Genomic DNA, 15,273 nt, shown 5'->3' on the forward strand with positions numbered 1-15,273 from the left:
TCTTAATGAATATTTGTAGCCCGTATGGGTGGAGTGTTAAGCTTACAGGAGCACTCTCGACATATTTCACCTATGTGATGTGTGGAAGTAGGTCGCTTCCTATGAGAATTGGGCTTATTCTCAAAAGCACTCATGAAACCGGGATAGCACATGGCCATAACGTGCTGGCTTTAAAGCTCATGTCAACACTTTGATTATTATGCGTGAGCAGTGATATTTTATTTCCCTTAAGCAGTCATAGTTCAAGTCTGAGACCACTACGACTCTGGAGTAAAAGTTACTGTTTCACTAAGTGGAGAATCAATGCAGCACACCTTCATTATGCATAGTAGTCTTCCTTCAGCTGCTATACTCTCTTGTCTAATATTAATATGAGTGGGAGATTATTAGTGATTGAGCATTTTAATTATATTTTTCTTATTAAATTTGCTCATTATTTTAGTGTCTTAATATTGCCTAATTACTCATGAATTGGCCATTGACTTAGTGGTCATAAAATGCTGGCAAAAACGTTCCAGTGAACGTTGGAATTGGGCAGCATGTTCATTTGCCGTTGGATGCATTTGTTACACTCTCTTTATTTTCATTCTTTACTCTTCCATTATCCTTGTAACATATGTAACTCCTAAGACCATTTATCTTCACTATTTACTACCCATTATCTTCCTATCAATTGATAGGAAGACTTCCTCAACTATAAATAGTGATAGTCTTCATTTGGTTTGGTATATACTACACACAAGAAAAATATAGAGTGAAAGAGTTAGTCAAAAAAGAGAGTTCTTATTAGTTGAAGGAAGATGTTCTTTTTGTGGAGCTTTGGAACTCAACTCTTGTCCAGGATTGTTGAGTTATATATTGTGAATATGTTGTTGTATCCTAGAGGGGACAAGTCAAGAGGACTACTGCTGGACCGGTGAAAACATTTGCTGCAGTGGACTTGAATCTCCTTAAAGAGATCGAGATATCCGCGCCTCAGCCTGAAGAAATTTCTTTCTTCATTTTTATTTTTCAATTGTAATCTTGATTTTTTGTTATCTTGTAAGTTTTTCTCTAGCATTTAATAATTCATGCATTCAAGTTCAAGAACGATCAAATCAAAACCATCGGATTCAAGAACAAGCTCGAAACCCTTGAATTCAAGTAAAAGTCAAGATCAAGATAAAGTTCAAGTTTAAGTTCAAGATCAAGTTCAATACAAATTCAAGATTAAGCTCAAGAGCCCTTGAATTTATATTTGAAAAGGCGAATTCAGAGGAATTATGGAGATTGTAACACTCGCACTTTGAAATAATAAATACGATTGTTGCATAATTTTCCATTCTTGATTATTGTTTTCTTGACGCGAATTTTATTATCTACACTAAGTGATTGATTTTACTTTTTGATTGTAGAGATATTACTTTGTTATTATTTTTGTTTTGGTTGTGTTTCATTATTTTTGTATTTATTTGTTTACCATTTTGATATAACTGATGGGTTGTTTATATTTATTTTATGTAATTTTTTAATTATTTTTTTCCCAATTTTTTTATGTTTGAAACATTTTCCTTTAGTTCTTATTTCAACTTGCTTTATTGAATTTCGGGCTTGTTCATTTAGTTTTGTGAATGTTTAAAAGATCTCCCGTAACGTTACTTTAATTAGGTGAAACAATGTGATATTGGTTTAATATATTTTTTATTATTATTGTTGATGTTGCCTTGGATTCTTGGTAGAGTCTGTTCTTATTATTTATTTTTACTATCTTCTTGCTATTGTTATTAGTATGAACAATTAGTTAAAATTGGCCAATAAAAAAAATTTCTCCGTCGATTTTCGAGGCCTCCCCATTGTAAAAGACGGAAATTTAGTTTAAGTTTATATATATTGTATTGTCAAAATTGGTCAATGAAAAATTTCTCCGTCGATTTTCAAGGCCTCCCCATTGTAAAAGACGGAAATTAGTTTAAGTTTATATATATTGTATTGTCAAAATTGATCAATGAAGAAATTACTGTCGATTTCTAAGGCCTCCCATGTTCATAAGACGAATTTTTATTTTTAAGTTATTATTTGATTTATTCATATTTATTTATTACTAACACTTTTACTAAGTGTCTTTACACGTACCCGGAGATGCTTCCCATTGAAGCTATTTGAATGAAGTTCAAATTATATTTTTTTATTCATTATTGTGTATATTATCGATGTTAGGCAAACCTTAGACCATTTTTGATATTATTTTTATTTTATTACTTGTGTATATCACATGTTTGTTTTACTTGTATATTGTCTTATCTCTTCCTCAATTTGAAAAAAATGAAGTCAGTCGGGACCCACAGTTGTGGATTTCGAATGATACCTAACACCTTTCCTTCGGAATAACTTGAACCCCTTACTTAGAATCTATTGGTTTTGTAGACATTTTTTATTGGTTTCCTAATTTTTCCTAAAATTAGGTGGCGACTCCTTTAAAATTTATTCATTCTTAAAATTCTTTTAAAATTGAATTAATTGATTATTTTTTGAATAACCACGACGTTTCGCCCTATTTGAATAAAGTAGGGATGTAAACAAAGAACACTTATACCCAAAATAAAAACTATTTACAAGCGACTACCCCCTTACTTTCATACCCCTTGTTTTTAACTACTAGCGCACCTTAACTTCTCAGCACTAAACGAGTCCCGTGAAATTTGCCTACTTCTTTCTCAAAGCTGTCTTCTTCTCTCCAAGATGCCTTCTACTTTTGAAATTCAAATTTCACAGGGTTTACAGTTTCAATTCCATTGATGGATAACGTTACAATTTTAAGCACAATGTAACTTGAGATTCAAACAACCACTGCAATTATTATCACGTTGATGCAATTTTAGTCAATTCTACTTCCAATTTTACGATAAGGTCGAAACAATAACAATACAACTACAGAAAGATGTTGTTGCAAGCAATCTTGAAATCAAATATGCACTTTCACAATTTTGCACCGCAACAACTTAAGAATAGCATGATATGAAAGTCTATTTTGAATTGAAGAACACAATCCTGTGATCACTGCATATCTATTGATTGTAGAATTCACTATCATATCCATCTCTATGAGCATGCCTAGCCTTGACTGCCTCACAAGCATGCCCAACCTTTATTGGCTTGAAAGTTTATCAAAAAGTATAGAACTAATTCAGTTTGCAGACATAATTAAGTCTGATCCTATTGAAGGTGTTGCAATTCATCATGAACATGTAGATGGTCAAATGATCATTATGAATACGAGAAAGCAATATACTGAAGTTCAGCATATCCACATTGACAAACAAACACTAATCAAAGCACAACAAAAATATTCAATGCAAAAAAATAATTAATATCGAACTCAAAAATCTTGTAAAAGAAGGTATGTTACCTACACATAATATCCATTAGAGTAGTCCTTTGGTGAAAACACTGCTAAATTATTGTTTGTTATACTCTAATGGTATCAACGAAGAAGAGGTAGTGCTTCAGTGAAAAAATTACTAAATTATTATTTGATGCCATAAAAATATATACTCTGATAGTATCAAGGAGGAAGAGATGGTATTTCAGTGAAGACTCTACTAGATTACTCCTTGATACCATCAAAGTGAAAACACTACTCAATTTCTCCTTGATACCATTTGAGTATATATACATTTTGATGGCATCAAGGAAAAACATGCAGTGCTTCAATTAAAAGACTGCTTAATTAGTGCTTGATATCATCATAGTATATATATACTCTGATGGTATCAAGGATGAAGAGACTGTGGTTTAGTGAAAACACCACTCATTTACTCCTAGATATCATTAGAGTATATTATACTCTAATGGTATTAAATATATATGAATAGTCCTTCTAGGCAACATACTTCTAAGTTATCATTTGACACCACAGCAAAATATATATATATATATATATATATATATATATATATATATACTATGATGGTATCAAGGATGCTTTCATAAATCTGTATTTAAAAATAATGTATTTCTTTAAAAGTGATGTTATGTATCATCTTTCTTATGCAGGTATGCTGTTATTTTTATAAACGACACATGTTATTGGACTCTCAGAGAGAGGAGCATAAGAAGATCAGATTTGTTTCGAGTAACAAAGTTTAAAGATGCCCACACCTTCCCCAAACATGAAAGATCTTGCATAGACACTCATGCCACTGCACTCTTTCTAAGTAGTATCGTACGACAAAAAATTGTTGAAGATGTCCACACCTTCCCCAAACATGAAAGATCTTGCATAGACAGTCATGCCACTACACTCTTTGCAAGTAGTATCGTACGACAAAAAAAGTTGATCCAAGAATAGTGTACATACCGATAGATATACAATGAGATTATAAAAATGCTTATGATATCAACTTGATATATATACAAACATGGAAGAAGTCCTATGGGACGTAGAACGGTAGTCGTACGATTGAGTTAAGTCGTTGGAATGATTAAGTTTTGAAGTTTGATCTACTAGCAGTTGGGACGAGCCGTAGGAGTTTGGATGGCTCGTATATGACACTCGTAGAACTGATCTTGGCTTAGTGAGATCTTAGACTTGAACTTGGATTTCACGGACTGTAGACTGAACGATAGGTCATAGATTTGTCTCGTGAGAATTGAAGGAACTTTGTACTTTGTAGTTCTGAAGTTGGTTCTACGATTAACCAGTACATGTCGTATGTCCAAACGGTAGAGGCCATCCTGCAGTTATTTTAAGGATATTTGGGTCTTTTCCTAAGCATTTAATACCTAACTATGTCGTTTTGACCCTATTTCTAAAACCTATAACTATACCCCTAAATCTACCTTAACCCTCTCTTTCTCTCAAATTCCCAAATCCCCTCCAAATGCATCCCCTCTAAATCCTCTCAAGCTTCGAGGGAGAAATCTAGGGTTCAAGCTTCAAGCTTCAAGCCTCCTTTTTCCTCCATTGCTTTTGGGATTAGATCATCAATGTATGTGAGAATTTATCAATGAGTTCCATTCACTCATTCTATACCAAAAAATTTCAATTCTCTAATTCAATTTCATCATAATTGTTTAGATTTTCATCCAATTTTCCATGGATCTCAATTTTTATGATTTAATTGTGTGAATTTAGTCTTCTTATGAATCATTGATTCAATTACATGTTCTTCAGTTGATTTCCTATGGATTCATGTATTATTCATGATTTTGACTATGAATTTGCGAAGGAAGTTATGAATTTATGAAGGATGAATCACGAAAGTTTATGCATAATTTATGAAAAGATATTTTACGATCAAAAGGTTGCTTTTGAGATAATCAATAATGAAATTGTGAAAGGTTTTCTCAAATATTAAGGAATCATAATTTGGTGTAAAATTTTCTCACACATGCATGATTCATGATTTGTGGAGCTAATCTATGATAATTTAAACTTGGATTAGTAATTTAGTTGTGATTTTCCTAATATGATATTATGTTTATAAAATTGATTATGTCGTTGGGATTTAACTTAGCACCGAGAGAATTTCGAGGTGGAGGCTCAAATAAGATAGTCTCTAGTAGAAACCTCTAGCTCCAAACTGCGTGCCCCTGTAGGATTTTCTTAAATGACCTAGCTAGTAGATCCACAAATAACATATGAATCATGATACAAAGTTCTACCTTGAAAAGTAAACTCTCCCTTCTCGATGTGGGAGTTACATCATATTTCATGTTATAGCTCGCATGGTCTATTGTCGGTTCAAGCTAATATCACACAAAATGAACTAAGTTGCTCTTAAAGGTTTTATGAAGCTTTCATTATGATTTTAAGATGCAATGACCATGTTTATGATTTATGATTCTTCTTTAAAATGTTTTACTATATTTTAGCTTAGTCATGCATATCATATTTTCCTATATATCCTCCTATGATCATGTTTTCATGTTTTTATGAATATTGATGCATACGTGTGCCTAAAGTGTTTCATAATATAGGGTTTGACGCTTCTTCTCCTCCCGCTCGTGGTTAGTTGCTCGATTGATCATTGAAGACTTGGTGAGTCCTCATGTTCCAAGGACCATGTCACCTTTACTTTGTATCCTATGTTTAAGTTTTATGACGTTGTACGTGGTGCACGGATTAAGTCCCGATCATTTCTTTTTATGTAATACCCCAAAAATCTCTAAGCTAAGATCCGAACGACTCTTCATAAGTGTATAGGGTTTACAGGATGATTCTTAATTGTGCATAAGTGTTAAATTCAATTATTTAGTGTGAGAGGATATTTGGAGATTAATTAAGGTAATAATAATCCTCTAACACAAAATTGAGTTGAAAGTTTCCTTATCGGTTAAGTTTTCATATAAAATTTTACTTTAGCCAATTTCAAATGACCATATCTCTTAGAATATGAAATGTTACGTGGCCCATAAATTATCAAATTAAAGGCCTATGAATCTTCTTTACAACGCCACCAAGTTTCGTCAATCCGAGTTCTGAGTAGAGAGTTATGATTATTTTACTAAATAATGTAGTGAAATTCCATTTTGGCCGCGATAAAATTCTAAATAAGGTAATTTTCTTTTCCTTATAGCACTAGGAAAACCTTAAAAAATAGATTTCTTAACTCCTATAAAGCCCTAAGCAATCCCATTTCCATCTTTTTAGTACCTTCTTCTCCTCTCTCAAACCCTAATACAAAATTCTAAGGAAGATCAAAGCATAAGACTTCCAAGCAAGATTCTTTCAAATATTTTTCAAGATTCTTCTTCAAAGTAAGTCCTTCTCCAAGTGTTTCAATCTTTCCAACTCAAGTTCCTAGTTATAATCATGATCATTAGTAGAAATCTTAATATTTGACCATAGGATTTTCAAGAAACTACTTCAAGAATCTCAAGAAAGGATTTCTTGATAGTTTTTTCTTCAAGATTATTGGAGTGTTCCATGTATGTAAGATTATCAAAGTTGGGAACTTTGTTCTTCTTCATGCCCTACTCCTACAATATATATATATATATATATATATATATATATATATATATATATATATATATATTTTGAATTTCCTTTTATCTCCTATCCTCGATTCTTGTTTTTTATTATTAAAATTATGATAGTTTTTGTCATCAATGATCATTGATTTATGGTTCATGCTCTTATACCACATGGATCCCTTTCTAATCAATGTTATTTAAAAACTTTGTCGTTGTATTTTCATATGCATTAATTTCATAAATAAAGTATGTTCAAAATTTCAAAGAAGTCTTTAAAGAAAGAGTTCAAGAAAGTATATTTAGTTTTAAGGAAAAAGGCTCAAATATGCCATCGAACTTTCAAAAAAGATTTATTCATGTCATATGTTAAAAGTTCAGCTCATCTATGCCATTGTTGTTAAAGAAAAGGCTCATCCATGCCATTTCTTTTTAACTCCGGTTTTGTAAAATCATTTTTTTACACCCCAAACAAGTTTAACATTTTTCAATTGGAATTTTTGGATCAAATGTGCACTTTTTAGCTCAAATTTTCAACATATTCAATTCTTCATGAAATCATCTCAAATTTTGGCTACATCATTAATTTTTTTTAAAAACCAAAATTCTAAAATCATTTTTAGAGTTTAAAAAATTTACCCGCATTAAAAAAAAATTCCAAAAAATGAAAATCAGTTGCAAAATTTCAAAAATTTACTTCAATTCATGTTTTTGACATTAATTCTTTGTTCCCTAGTGTATTTTTTTAAGTCTATGTTCAAAATTTCAAATGATTTGAAGTTGTGGAGAAGATTCTACCATTAAAAAATATTGAAGTTTTTAAACTTTGAAGAAATTTCAAGTGGGTCTTGTTGAGTTAGGTTGAATTCAAGCTCAAAAAAATATTGAGCTTTGGTATCTAGTTCGGAGGAAAACAACTCTTGAAATTTGAGGTGATTTCGTGAAGAATTGAAGAAGTTTGAAATTTGTGAACTGTTAATGTTCTTTATGTGTTCTTGGTGTTCTTAAGGAAAGAGTATATTTGATCAAAAAACCTCCAATTGAAAAGTGTTAAAAGTTGTTTAGGGTGTAAAAATGGTTTTGGAGTTAAAAAAAAAAGGCATAGATTAGCCTTTTCTTTAACAATAGTGACATAGATGAGTCAAACTTTTAACGGATGATATAAATGTGCCTTTTCTAAAAGTTCGATGACATATTCAAGCCTTTTCCCTAGTTTTAATACTTTATTTTCAACAAGTATTTCAAGAAAGTATTATTATCTTTAATTTAAAGTGCATGATTTCAGAAGAAGAAAATATATTTTGGTGGTTTTTTATATTTTATTTTATTTGCTATTTATTTATTTTTTTAGTAAATTTCGATACTTCAAAATAATTATTTTTTAAAAACTATTATTTTTTATATTTCAAACTCATTTGTGCAAGGTAAATTGTGTTTGACTACGTCCTTGCCCTTTGTACACATTGCCTATTGCTCCAACTAATCGAATCATGATTTGGTGAAATGTTCATATTGTGGTGACATGGGTGATTCATTGCCCGCAATGTCGCGAGAAGTCCATTGAACCTTATCATTAAGAGAAATGAGAATTCGTAACAAGGTTTACGTAGGTGAACCTGCAGAAGGATCAGCATTGTAGAATGATCCCTGAACATGTTTGAACACTCAGGGCTAATGCGCGGCTGGGGTGACCAGGCCCCCCCGCCTGCGGGTCTCCCTCCTTTTCCCCACGTGCGGGATCGCGCAACTATCGTCCACTAACGAATCCTGGTGCATAAAGCACCAAGGATTGTAAATTGATAGGTCGCCCCTCGCGCCCAATCTGTTGAGTGCACTGGGGATGTGTACTTCATTTGAAACACAAACGACTTTTGGGAATGGATATCTCAGCTCTTGCATCAATGAAAAATGTAGTGAATTGTGATACTTTTTGTGAATTGCAGAATATCTTGAACCATTGAGTTTTTGAACGCAGGTTGCACCTGAAGCCATTAGACCGATGACATGTCTACTTGGGCTTTAAGCCCGCCGTCCGCTAGCCAGACTAGAAGCGACGCATGCGCCTGCCTTCTGCATACCGATCTGTAGAAAGATGTCGACTCATATATGACCTTTGCAACATCTAGATGGCATCCCCCCGCACCAAGGTAGGCTATGTCGACGTCGGCAACGACTAAGCTTGAACTATGTCTATCAATAACTTGTCAAATTCTATGCCCGCACCTAATATCGATGTAAAAAGTTAGAGGTTTTCCATGTCATTGAGTGCAATTCTAATGCCTAATCACATGCCAAAGTCAAATAACGATGTGACTGTTATAACTTTTTTGGGATGTTGAGTGCAATCATAATGCAAAGTGATAAGTCAGAGGTGTAGGAATATGTCAACGCACATGCAAACTCGGCAACATCGAGGTAACATCATCAACCTCTTGCACGCATGTCCTTGAGGACTTGCAACACAATCCTTAAATTATCGGCATGCTCATCCTCACTCCTCGAGTAAATAAGGATAAACACAATTACAAATATATCAAGATAATGTCTAAACACTCTATTTATCAAGTCCATGAATGCGGCTGGAGCATTAGTCAAACCAAACGACATTACCAAAAACTCATAATGACCATCATGCTCCTTCCACACCTAGTATCTCTTATCTTATGATACATTTTTCCAAAACTGAAACATACATTAGAACCAACTAGACATTTACTATCATGTTCCTTTTAGACCTAATACAAGTAGACAAATAAGAATCCACCACTATTCCCTATTTGAGGCTTAGGTTTAGACACCCTATCTTTGTTGAACTTCAAAACCAGAGAATTAGATGAAACTTGATCGGAGAACCTTTGTTGGAATCTAGAACTACCATGTCCATCGGACCTCAAATGTGAAAAGTCACAATCACGGGTTTTTTCCCTCTTTACCTCCCTAGATCTTTCCTTAAGTTTATCCTATTTGTTGAGCATGTGTCATTAAACGAGAGATATCCATTTTCTTAATGAGCATGGCATTACGACATTCCTTAACCACATTTCGGACACACACGAAACAAACTTACTCATCCTTGCCCTAGAGTCGACAATCATAGTAGGAGCATATTTGGACAATCATATGAATTTCGGAGCATATTTGGACAATCATGTGAATTTCAAAGCATACTCTTTTGCACTCATGTTTCCTTGACGGAGGTTAATGAACTCAAGAACTTTCGCCTCACTCATCTCAAGGGGAAAAAACCTACCAAGAAAAGCAATTTTAAACCTTTCTCAATCAAGAGGACCTGCGTGAAACACCCTATCTTCCTTTTGTGGGTTGAATCAAACTTGAGAAATAACTTTTAGTTGATAAGCGGTCAATTCCACCTTTTTCACCGGCGTCACTAACATGATCACCAAAACCTTGTATACCTCATCAATGAACTCTTGAGGATCTTCCTCAACCTTGGAACCATGAAACTCCAGGGGATTCATCCTCGTGAATTCCCTCACTCTAGATGTCGTCCTACCCATATTTGGGTTCATGGGGACCACAACCTACCTTTTTCTTGAGCCGTCATAGCTTGAGCCAACACTTGGAAAGCAACTTGAAATTTTGCATGAGTCACTTGTTCGGCAAAAAGGTCGATCGGAGCTTAAGGAGCTTCTTGAGTAGCTTTAGGAGTTTCTTGCTCCACATTCTCACCAGCATTCCTTCTAGCGTATCCTCTTCAATGGGTCATATCCTGGAAAGCATCTGAAAAGGATTAGGAGAGATACATATAGAGTTACACTCTATCACACGACTTTAGAATGATGAAAAAAGTGAAGTTTCCTATACATCTTATAGTCTCTCATTCATAATGTGGCGCGAACAAGGCTCTACTTGACATGCCTTATGAGACATCCTAAGACCTTTCTTAGCCTTGTGCTCTGAATACCAAGTTTGTCACGACCTAAAGTATACCCTAGGCGTAACATGACGTATATAACCCTAAGAGGCCCTACACAAGCCACTTAGCATATATCATACGAGATGATAGAAATAAAGATTTCAAAGTTATAGTCTTATAACATAAAAGAGTTTGACAAGCGGAAGTCTAACGTAAGTGTCAATAAGTCATCTATTACATCACAAGGAAAGTGATTGGGATGTAACTCATACATCACATAAAAAGTTTGAAAACTTAAATAAGAAAAGCAATAAAAGTGTCTCGGTCCCCAGAACATGAGGACTCACCAATCTTGAAGCCCAAAAGATCAACTAGCCACGAGTGTTAGAGCTAGGAGCATCAGACCCTACATTAGTGAAACAATGTAGGCACAACTATGCATTAGTACATGGAATGTATTAAGTATGACAGAAATGCATAAAAGTTATGAAATCATGCTAAAATACTTTACATGTTGTTGGTTTATTAGCATTTTAATATTAATATTTTTAATATATTAATTTGCTTTATTTTGGAGTTAGAAAGAATTGATGAATGTTTCAGCAGTTAGTGGACAATTTTCATTGCTGGAACGTTAGGCATTAGTGACTAATTACTCATTTTTGTTAATCAATTTCCATAGGAATTATTGGCAATTATGATGGTTACAAAATTGTTATTGCCGTTGTATTATTCTGGCAGAACTAGTAGTGGTCAACTATGACCATTACTTCTCCATATTGAAATCCCATTCTTTATTCCTCCATTATACATTGTAACCTATGTAACTCCTAGGCCATTTATCTTCACTATTTACCACTCCATTATCTTCCTATTTATTTCTAGGAAGACTTCTTCTAGTATAAATAGTGGTGGTATTCATTTGGTTTTGATATAGACAACACATAAGAAAAAGATAGAGAGGAAAAAGTTTGTCAAAAAGAGAGTTCTTATTAGTTGAAGGGAGGTGTTCTTTTTTGTGGAGCTTTGGACTCAACTCTTGTCCAGAGTTGTTGAGTTATACTTTGTGAAGACTGTTGTATCCTGGAGGGGACAAGTCAAGAGGACTACTGCTGGACCGGTGAAAATATTTACTGCAGTGGGCTTGAATCTCCTTAAAGAGAGCGAGATATCCGCGCCTCAACCTGAAGAGATTTATTTCTTCATTTTTATTTTCAATTGTAATTTTGTATTTTTTATTATCTTGTAAGTTTTTCACTAATAATTTTAAGGAGACTCATCATGGCTACAATTGAAAAAACTGCGGATGTCAAGATGGGAGACCTTAACAAGCCATTTCGGTTCAATGGTAACCATTTTAAGAGATGGAAGGTTAAAGTACTTTTCTACTTGAGTCTTCTCAATGTTTCTTATGTGTTAACTGAGAAGAATCCTAATAAAGTCGACATCACCTCTATGAATGATGATGAAATTATTTCTCATCTAGAGAAAGTGGAAAAGTACAATGGTGATTCCTATAAGTGTCGGTATTATATTCTTAATTATCTATCTGATAATTTTTATGATTATTATGATAGAACTTACTCTAGTGCAAAGAAAATTTGGAAAGCGTTGCAGAGTAAGTATGATACCGAAGAGGCTGGAACGAAAAAATATGCGGCTAGTAGATTTTTTCGTTTCCAAATGGTGGACAACAAATCAGTGGTAGACCAAGCTCAAGACTTTATAATGATTGTTGGAGAGCTAAGATCCGAGGAGGTAAAAATTGGAGATAACCTTATTGTTTGTGGCATAGTAGATAAATTTCCACCTTCTAGGAAGGAATTTCAAAAAACTATGCGCCACAAACAAAAGGAAACCTCTCTTGAAACCTTGATAATGAAAATCCGCATGGAAGAAGAGGCAAGGGGCCAAGATGCACTTTTATAAACAGAAGAGAACAACATCACAACGAAGGTAAATTTAATTACTTCAAATAATGCTACTCCTGAATCTCACAAAAAATACTTCTTTGAAGCCTAAGAAGAAAAAATTCAAGAAAAATAATGGTAGACCTCCCAAGAAAATTAATGGTGAAAATAACCAAGCACAAAATCAACAAGTTCAAGACAAGGGACCATGCTTTGTTTGTGGCAAGAGTAGCCATATTGCTCGATTTTGCCGATTCCGAAAACGTGGTCGAATTGTTTTACTTCTGGAAGGGTATTAACTTTGAAAGGTGTACTTTATACTCCTTCTATGAGGAAAAATTTGATGTCTAGTTTTCTTCTTAATAAAGCAGGCTTTAAACAAATTATTGAATCTGATCAATATGCAATAGTGAAGAAGGGTATTTTTGTGGGAAAGGGGTATGCATGTGATGGGATGTTCAAATTGAATGTTCAAATGAATAAAACTTCTACTTCTGTTTACATGCTTTCTTCTACCAATTTTTTGGCATGCTCGTTTGTGTCATATAGATGACCGTTATGTTGGAATCATGAGTAATTTAGGATTAATCCCAATGATTAAAAAGAATTTTGAAAAGTGTGAGGCTTGTAGTAAAGCCAAGATCACTAAAAGGCCTCATTTTCAAGTTGAAAAAAAAAACTAATTTGTTAGAATTAGTTCATACTGATATATGTGAACTTGATGGAATTTTTAACTCGTGGAGGTAATAGATATTTTATCACTTTCATTAATGATTTTTCTAAGTTTACATATGTTTACTTGATGAAAAATAAAAGTTCTGCTTTTGAAAATTTCAAAACTTATCTCCATGAGGTTGAAAATCAGTTTGGAAGAAAAATAAAAAGAATTAGAAGTGATAGAGGCCGTGAATATGAGTCAAATGAGTTTAATTTTTTTTGTTAGATTATTGGGAATAATTCATGAAACTACTCCTCCTTACTTTCCTTCATCTAATGGAGTAGCGGAAAGGAAAAATAGAACTTTGGTTGAATTGACTAATGTCATGCTTATTGAGTCACATGCACCTTTAAATTTTTGGGGTGAAGCTATTTTAACTGCTTGTTATGTGTTGAATCGTGTGCCTCATAAAAAGTCTAAATTGACACCTTTTGAATTGTGGAAAGGTTACAAGCCAAGTTTGGGATATCTAAGAGTTTGGGGTTGTCTGGCCTTTGTGAGTCTAATGGATCCAAGATTACAAAGTTGGGTAAGAAAGTTACTACTTGTGCTTTTCTTGGTTATGCTTCAAATAGTACAGCCTATGAATTTTTTAATCTTGAAGATAATATTGTGATAGAATTGGGTGATGCTATTTTTCATGAGAATAAATTTCCTTTTGATTCTAAAAATAGTGGGGGTCCAAAGGATTGAACAAAATATTTTGTCACTACCTAGTTCTTCTACCTCTACTTTGAAAAATAAAAAATTGATGATTTTGAGTTAAGAAGAAGTAAAAGAGCTAGAGTAGAAAAAGATTTTGGTCCTGATTTTTATGTGTTTAATGTTGGAGATGACCCTCTCACTTTGAAAGAAGCATTATCTTCACATGATTCTATTTTTGGAAAGAGGCTGTAAATGATGAAATGGAATCACTAATTTCTAATAAAACTTGGAAGTTAGTTGATTTACCACCGGGTTGTAAAACTATTGGTTGCAAATGGGTCTTAAGAAAAAAGTTGAAACCGGATGGATCTATTGATAAATATAAGGCTAGACTAGTTGCAAAAGGTTTTAAACAACTAGAAGGCCTAGAATTTTTTGATACTTTTTCACCGGTAACAAGAATTACATCCATAAGACTTTTAATTGCTATGGCTGCAATTTTTGATTTGCAAATTCATCAAATGGATGTAAAAACTGCTTTTTTAAATGGAGACCTAAATGAGGAAATTTATATGGATCAACCCGAGTCTTTTGTTGAAGCAGGCCAAGAAAGCAAAGTATGTAAACTTACTAAATCCCTATATGGCTTGAAACAGGCACCTAAGCAATGGCATGAAAAGTTTGATTCCTGCATGATTGAAAATGGTTTTAAAACAAATGAGTGTGATAAGTGCATATATCATAAGTCTTGGAATAATTCACATGTGATTATTTGCCTATATGTTGATGATTTATTGATCTTTGGCTCTAACATGAATGTTATTGATGAAGCTAAGAATATTCTTAGAAGCCATTTTGATATGAAAGATCTTGGTGAGGCAAATTTATTCTTGGAATAAAAATAACAAGAACATGTGATGGAATTTTCCTTGACCAGTCACATTATGTTGAGAAAATTTTGAAAAAATATAACTTTCTTGATTGCAAGCATGTTGCAACTCCTTTTGATTCAAGTGTTCACTTATTTCCTGTTGAAAGTGAAAATGATGTAATAAATCAAAAGGAATATGCTAGCATAATCGGAAGTTTGAGGTATGTGACTGATTGCACTAGGCCTGATATTGCATATGCAGTAGGAGTACTTGGCAGGTTTACAAGCAAGCCAGGTA

General features: G+C 33.5%; 1 pseudogene; it reads left to right on the forward strand.

Moving 5' to 3' along the window:
• Positions 1-8,820: 8,820 nt before the first annotated feature.
• On the forward strand, positions 8,821-8,976 carry LOC125828753 (5.8S ribosomal RNA; annotated as a pseudogene).
• Positions 8,977-15,273: the final 6,297 nt, after the last annotated feature.

Source organism: Solanum verrucosum, unplaced genomic scaffold (genome assembly GCF_900185275.1).
Source record: "Solanum verrucosum unplaced genomic scaffold, falcon-dt-bn FXZP01000021.1, whole genome shotgun sequence".
Taxonomy (NCBI): Eukaryota; Viridiplantae; Streptophyta; class Magnoliopsida; order Solanales; family Solanaceae; genus Solanum; species Solanum verrucosum.